General features: G+C 47.5%; 1 pseudogene; it reads left to right on the forward strand.

Moving 5' to 3' along the window:
- The window catches only part of LOC115385810 (GTPase IMAP family member 9-like), a 33,849-nt pseudogene extending 26,799 nt beyond the window's left edge, over positions 1–7,050 (forward strand).
- Positions 7,051–8,245: the final 1,195 nt, after the last annotated feature.

Consider the following 8,245-nt stretch of genomic DNA (forward strand, 5'->3'; position numbering starts at 1 on the left):
TTAATATCGACACTCTGTGGGTCCTGCCGGGGGTTGTTCTGTCTCCCGGGGGTCTCTTCTGGACCTCTTGCTCTCTGCACTTGGGCTCACGCATTGCTGGGGGATAGTTGCCGCGTCCCACCCTCCGGTGGTCCTGGTTAGGCGGGCTGGACCCGCACGGGCCTCACCTCATACATCACAAACACAGTCACTTTATCCACATACTACATGCTACACATCAATTTTAATGCATCACACCTGGGGGGAGGTGGGGAAAGGTCCCCTGTTTTTTTTAATGCACCACATTCACTCATCCATAACCTGGGTTGGGGGTTTGGGGGGGACGGGGGCTCTGCCTGGCTGGGTAGGTTTCAGGACAAGAATGCCCTGGAGCCCTCGGCTGGGCCCCCCGCCACTCCTCCGCCCAATTTTAATGCACCACATTGCACTTTCTAATCACAACTCACATGGTAGGGAGAATGTAGCTCGCTAAGAACCGGGTCACATATTAATAGGTAGGGAAGGTGAACAACAAACCAATACGGTTTGGCTCGTGGGGACCAGCCCCCCCTCCCTGGCCAGACCACTAGATCAAATCTGGCTTCACTCTGGCTCACGGGCTGCTCCTTGGTGGTGCGGGGGTTCCTGGGCGTGGGGGGGGTGCCTGGATGGGACTCCGGGGGACGGGGGATCTCTGGTGGCCCTTTGCTTCGGGTGGGGCTGGGGTGTTGGGATCGGCCCGCTGGCCCCGGGTACCTGTGGTGCGGATGCAGGTCGGCCCTGTGGGGGGTGCTTGTCGGGGGTGGGACTGGGGGGGGGGCCTGGGTGTCCTGGCGGCAGGCCTGCTGTGTCTTCTGGGCCCCCACAGTGTGTGGGGTGCACCCTCTGTTCTTTTTTTTTTTTTTTTTTTTTTTGTTTTTTTTTTTGTTTTGGGGGGGGCGGGGGGGGGGGGCAGGATTTTATCTGGGCGTGTCCCTGGTCCCCGGCGCTGGAGAGACCCCGACTGGGTCATGGTGGCGTTCCCTCCTGGCCCTCTTGGGGGCGCTGGGCCCCAGAGACATGTCCAGCATTAGGGTGGGTTTCCCCCGGGCTGGTGTCGCTGCTGCTCATTGGGTGTCGCCTGTGCCCCCGGCTGCCCCAGTGGGTCCTGGTTGGCCCCTGGCGCCCCGGGGGCGGGACGGATGGGGGGTCTGGGGGGGGTGCGCGGCGGGCTCGCCCTGTTTCCTTGCCTCCCTCGGGGGCCGCCCTGGGGGCCGCCTCCGGGCCTCCAGGGTGGCGGCCTTTCCCGGTTCCCCCCTGGGTCGCGAGGCGTGGCATTATGGGGGCTCCGGTGGCGTGGATTGGTGTCGACTGGGTAACATCACATGCACGTCTATATGATCATTCCAGCCTCTGCTTAGACTCACTGTGCAGTATAGAACTTACCTGAACACACCGGTTGTTCCCCTTCAGCGCCCAGACACTGGTTGGTGTCCTCTATCATCGGTACCCTCAGCTCTATCATCTCCATCTAGTCAGTCCCCCCTCACCCTTTTCCCTCACCCTCACAACGTTTCACAACCCTCACGTGGTGTCACACTGCCCTCTATCATAGATATGAGGGCTGGTGATGGTCACTAAATTGCAAAAAGAATAAAATTGCAAAGTGATCTTAGAAGTTGACAGCAGGTGTTGTTTGACTTCGAGATGAATGCAGACAAAAAAAAAAGGAAAAAAAAAAAATTAATATCGACACTCCAGATGAGCGGCTACTGCACCTGCTTTAAGAGATGACAGAGCGCATCCTACGGACTTCAGTTGGAGATTATAGCTGGTGGTGGACTGGGACGAGAAGCTGGCGATCCAGATATCAAATTATACAAGAGCATCAGGAGAGGCCTACTACAGATCTCCATTAGTCTAACCCACCACAAGAGAACAAGGGAACCGGGTCCACATATAGAATGTGAAGAGTGATTAAAGATCAGCTTGATCATGACCTCTGACCTCTGAGAAGGCCAGAAGCAGGCCAGAGAGACCCTCAGGGCCCAGACAACCGGCAGCCATCCCAGAGCCCAGATCCAAGCCGCTCCAGGGTATCAAAACCCCCTAAAACCCTCCTGTCCCCCTCCCTCCATCCCACCCACTCCTCCAGAGAAAACGCCCATCGAACGCCGGGGCTCATACTGCTCACCTCATTGCTCACAGCACTCAGCATCGCTCTAACTTTCCATCACAGACTTTCCTAGAGATTTTCACAATGTCAGACTCAGTAAGCAATAATAAATGTGGCTGGCTGGCACAGCTGATGCCTTCAATATACCTTTGAATAAGGATTCTGTGGTACTTCCATTCTAATTTCCAAGTACAGTTTACAATCAAAACCCCTGGCCTTTATTTCTGACACCTGGTCTCTGTCCTGGTCTGAACTCAATATGACTAAAAGATAAAGTCAGTGGTAGTTCCAGACAAAATGACATTGTTGACTGCGACAGACCTCATGAATATTCTCGTTTTGTGTTTTTCAGAATCCAGCACTTCACTGTGGTCTTTCCAGGGACTCTGAAGACAGACTGAAAGTTTAGTGAGATCAGTCAGACTCTCCATAAGGTCAAAGATGAGCTCACCTCAAGAAGTCCTCCTGCGAATTCTGGATGATTTGGTAGATGGAGATTTTGGAAGGTTCCAGTGGTATCTGTGGCAAGATGGAGTTCTTGATGGATTCAGACCAATCCCAAAGAGTAAACTGGAGAAACTGAACAGAGAAAACACAGTGGATACGATGCAGCAGACCTACAGCAATCGCAGTCTTGAAGTCACTAAAACAGTTTTGGAGAAAATGAACTTGATGGGTGTATGGGAGAAACACTCCAAAAACATCTCAACACCAGAAGGTAAGTCCTGAAAACTTTAAAACCTGATGCTGTTATAACTTAGTGTGAAATGGAGATGAATCATGACAGGCAACACTGCAATGATGACAAACTGCCCTCTGCTTTTACACTGGTTGATCTTTTTATTTTTCTCTTGTTAGTATTTTATTTGGTAAAATGATACGTGGCCTCACAGTTTCTCTCTCTCTTACACACACACACATACGTACTCACCCACACACACGACAAATGATCAAATAATAAAAAAATAAATATGAACATAAGGTTGAGAACAGGTAAACCTGATGAGAAAATCAACCTGAACATCCTTTGTGGCCCCGAGGTCCTCCAGCAGACAGTTCCAAAGGCACCTTGCTGTGGGTGTGCTTGCTCTATACTTCAGAATTAAAAATGGCCCAGTGCCAGAGGAGCACAGAGGCTGTGGTGGCTCACAGGGTAAAGACATACGGATAAATAAACAATCAAAAATCAATTATTGAGCACACATGGAGCTAATGTAGTGATTGTAAAACTGGTGTGTGTGTGTGGAAACGAAATACGAGATAAAAAGCAAGTCGTGCGTCATCTTAAATGTCCTTTAATACTGCCTACCAGCCACTCACAGACACTTAGTCGCCTTGAGGTTACCTTGAAGTGGCATGGACAGCACAAAATGAAGGGCAGTCCCCAGATTTATCCACACCTACTAATCACCGAATAAGACCAGATACACTGCTGCAAGAGGAAGGACCGCCACCAGGGGGAACCATCTGCCATCACTTGAGGACAGACTATCAATCAACATCTGTAGGAGGGAGACAATTGGCACAGAACAGTGAAGAGAAAAAAAATCAGTCAAAACAAATGTAAAAGCAACTAGAAAAAAAAGTGCAGTTCCTGAAGAAACTGCAAGTGTGAATGCTGAGCTGAAAATGTTAAACTGTAATGCAGAAGAAGTTCAAGAGGAAAAGTTGGAGAAGTTTGAAACCTGAAGCTCCCTGTACAGCATCAGTCTACATAGGGCCATGGCAGTATTGTATTTCCAAAAAATCACAATGTTAAGGTTCAACAAAAAAAACAAAACAAGAAAAAACAATATGATTAATATGAAATAAATCTACTTGCAAGTGGGCAGCCAATTTATTTAACATATTTGACAAAAAAATGAGTAGAACTCATAGAACTAATTGGTTTACATAGAATGATTTAGTTATGGTTGGATCTAAAAGAACAAAACAAGTTGGACAGTCTCAAACATAGAGTCATGTATAGATGTACTTGATTTGAGTTGGGGCTACATATCTTTATTGGATGGAAATCCTGCACATATTTTAATTGCGTTCATCCAATGAATCTTTTTTTTTTTTGAGTAATGGGTTCTATGTAAAAGTAATGATCATTTTTTTTAAAGTGTTGGATTAGAACTAACAAACTGTAATTCATTGAAGGTCACCAAAACTGTTGCTTTGGGCCGTCATTGGCCTGGAACCAGTTCAGAAAATAATACTCTAAAAATCTCTCTCTCTCTTAGCTCTGTTAGAGTAGCTTTTTTTTTTTTTTTTTATTTCTCATCCAGCAGAAAGTGTTCAAACCTGTGTTTGATGTCGAGCAGTTTGTAACTCCTCCTTCATTCTCTCTGTTCTCCACACAGATTCTTACTTCACCAACAATAGTGAGCTGAGGATCGTGATGGTCGGAAAGACCGGAAAAGGGAAGAGCGCCACAGGAAACACTATTCTTGGCCGCCAGTGCTTTGAGTCCAAGTGCAGTGCCAAGTCCATGACGGTGGAGTGCTCCAAAAGCAAAGCTACAGTGTTTGGTCAGCAGGTGGCTGTCATTGACACTCCAGGCCTGTGTGACACCAGGTTCGGCGTGCACAAAACCACCAAGGACTTATGCCAGTGCATCTCTTATGCTTCTCCTGGACCACACATCTTCCTGGTGGTCATCAGGCTGGGCAGATTCACCGAGGAGGAGCAGCAGACGGTGCAAAGGATCCAAGAAACCTTTGGCCAGGCTGCAGACAAGTACTGTATGGTTCTCTTTACAGGAGGGGACCTTCTGAAAGGTTCTACTATTGAGGAGTTCCTGGCTGAAACCCCTGAGCTGCAGGAACTGGTGGCCAGATGTAACTACCAGTACCACGTCTTCAACAATGAAAGCAAAGATCCCTCTCAGGTCCAGGAGCTGCTGCAGAAGATCAGAAACGTGGTGCAGAAGAACGGAGGAAGCCACTACACCAACCAGATGTTCCAGGAGGCTGAGAGGGCCATCGAGGAGAAGAAGAGACGCATCCTGTGGGACAAAGAGGAGAAAAATGCGCAAAGAAAAACAAGAGATGGAGAGGAACCCGCAAGAGATGTACAAGGCTTTCGACTTCTGGGAGAGGCCATTGGAAATTTGTTTAGATGATAATTTGCAAGTTCTGTCATGCTTTGACAGAATGAAGGTGGAGCTCCTGCAGGTTCTCTCAGATCATCACACTGCCCTCTGGTGTCCAAAGAAGGACGTCTGAGCAGATATTTATCATGGAGGCAGGCTGATGGTTGTTACACCTCCCTCTCTCTCTCTTACTGTTTAATTTTCATTTATCTTTTATCAATGTTATTGCTTGCTTTTCTCAAATAGCCAGAAAAAGAAAAGTTCTGAGATGTCTCTGACACTTTGTTCTTTGTATTTTGAAGTTATTTTAATCTTCTTCTTCTGAATTCTTTGCTTACTTTTTGGTCTTATTTACAATCCGTGTTACAGGTGTGGTTTAGTGGTGCTGTAGCCCCCTAGAACCAGCATAGCATCCAAGACACACATTTTAATTAAAAAAGGTGGATTTTTAATAATTAAAAAAGGAGTATTAGACTGTTTTTGTGTGAACAGTAATTTGTTGTCTGGTTAATACGGAGCCCCGGACATGACATGGTAAAAAAAAAATTGAAATTGTGGCCACAAATTACTAATTCGTTCCCACGAATTAATAAATCATGCGCAGTAATTACTAATTCATTCCCTCAAAATAATTAAATCATGTGCACGAATTAGTTACATCACTCATATCCTGACCAGTCCAGTAAAGTTGGCAGCATATGGACAGATACGGACTTTCAGTCTCACTAACTCTTTAACAAAACGCCAGTAACATACAAAGGGCGCCTCCATCCCATCGCTTTGGACGATATGCTACAAGCTCATTTTTACTAAAAGTATCTGTCTATCAAGCAGCAGAAACAATACTGATTTCAGCCGGAGCAGCCGTGTTGTGCTGCGGGGTTAGGGGACCGTCTACAATTTACAAGATGCTGCAACAGTGAAGACAAACACCATATCCAATAAATTCGATAGGAGACAAATGAAGGTTGTAGTGATTATGGTGACACTGTAGTAAATCCCAGTGGTGGTATTACGTTTTTTGTTGTTGTTGTTGTTTTTTTGTGCTATCTGCCACAATTTAATTTTTTGCAGTATTATTCTTTCAGTGGAGGTTTTGGTAACTGGCAGCATGAGTTTGATTTGTGCGTGAAGCCCAAAGCTGCTGTTACAGCAAAAAAAGGGCTGTATGCTGGAGTACCCAGAAGGAGCATATGGCCGGTGATGCGGCTTCCCCTTTCCAAGCCTTGTAGCCGCCGAGAGTGTGAGGTCGGGTCCCGGGGTCGTAGATTTGAGACGCGCAGATTGTTTAATAGGTGCAAAAATACGCTCTGATCCAAAGATAAGTTTGGTGCATTTATTGCGGAGCAAACAGACAGAGCTATCAGGGCGCAGCAACGGGAGGATGATGACATGAAACCAGAAGTTGAACTGTAACAAAAGATGTGGAAAAACGATGCGGCCAACAAAAAATACGGCTACTCCCCGACCCTGACTCTCCCTCCTGCCCCACAGGTGAGCGCGCACCTTTACGCACAACATCCACACGTGCACACACCCACTCCAAGTGAACCCCGCCTCCGCAACACACACACACACACACCCACGCTTAAACAAACAGTGCACCCACACCTAATTCTGTCTCCTACAGCCGATATATCTGCCCTGTGCCAGCAAAAGGCTGCAGACAGCCAGTTTCAGGAGTCTGCCTTACAAGGTGTGACTTGGTCTTTCATGTGCTAATCAATGTCAGCAGGGGACCTCGTCATGGAGCCTTCCCCTCGTTGGGCCTGTGGTGGAAATTTCTATTGAGTGCATGCTTAACTGTTTTGCAGTGCTTAGATTTATTTGTTATAAATACCCGTAGCTCTCACACACTCAGATGTGTGGGGAACCGCGAATGCTTTGTCTAGAATTTACTTTTCCTGATAATCTTAGCGTAGCAGCTGCGGGACTCGTGGGAGTCTTCCTGTGTCCAGCCTACGGCTGGGTGCAGTCAAGGCCTCTGGGAGTGAACGTAGCAGATAGTTATTAGAGGCGTGCACGCCCCTGTGAGGGCAGAACTCACTCTGTTACTCTGTTGACTGCGTGACTTCTCCTGCTGTACAGCATAATAAAAGATACCAAAACGAACTCACCGGCGGAAGCCCTTTATTAAATAAAATTGCCATAACACGGCCCACGAGGACCAGGGTTGAGTAGCCCTGTTGTAGTCGTTCTGGCAAACGTCGGTTATCGACAGTTACAGTGAATGTATCAGTTTAAAGTCTTTTGTGAGTCTTACTTTAAAGGGGCTGTATCCTGCTTTTTTAGCTCGTCCAAACCCTAGAAATGGCATTAACATGGTTATAGTTTATTTTTGGCGCAAAGGAAAAGTCATTTTGTGTGAAATAAAAGATTTTCTGGGGCTAATTCTGAAACCCGGAAGAGAAAACGCTCCGTGTCACTGAAATCCCGCCTCTCCCCCTGTGGATTTTGACTGACAGCTACTTCAACCAATCAGAGCTTCAAAACAAATACGTTGGTTAGCTTTAGCTCTTTAGCTCTAGCTTCTCTACACACAAAGACACGCGAAAACGTCTTTTCCTGTTAGAAACTCACCAAGCGCAGACCATTCAGACCCTCCAGACCCTTCAGACCCTCCAGACCCTTCAGACCCTCCAGACCCTCCAGACCCTTCAGACCCTTCAGACCCTCCAGACCCTCCAGACCCTTCAGACCCTTCAGACCCTTCAGACTCTTGCTCTTGCTTGATTGTTGCTTTCAGACGATGGTCAAAGTTTATCTCCGTAACCAGAGTTAGAAAAAAGCAGCAACGCTGATTGCCGAGGGCCTGCGGGGGGGGGGCTCAGGGGAGCCATCTTCACCAGGTGACGTGACCATGGGAAACAGAGCGTTTTCACGGGTGCGGGAGGGGCTGCCTCTCTGAGCAGCACAAACAGGAGCAAAGCTCAAACACACAGGCACAAAGGAAAAAAATGCTTTGGAGGTGTTTTTGGTGAGAACATAATGTCACGGGTGCAGGGTGGAAGGACCCAGGCGCAGGCAGCCAG

Source organism: Salarias fasciatus, unplaced genomic scaffold (assembly GCF_902148845.1).
Source record: "Salarias fasciatus unplaced genomic scaffold, fSalaFa1.1, whole genome shotgun sequence".
Taxonomy (NCBI): domain Eukaryota; kingdom Metazoa; phylum Chordata; class Actinopteri; order Blenniiformes; family Blenniidae; genus Salarias; species Salarias fasciatus.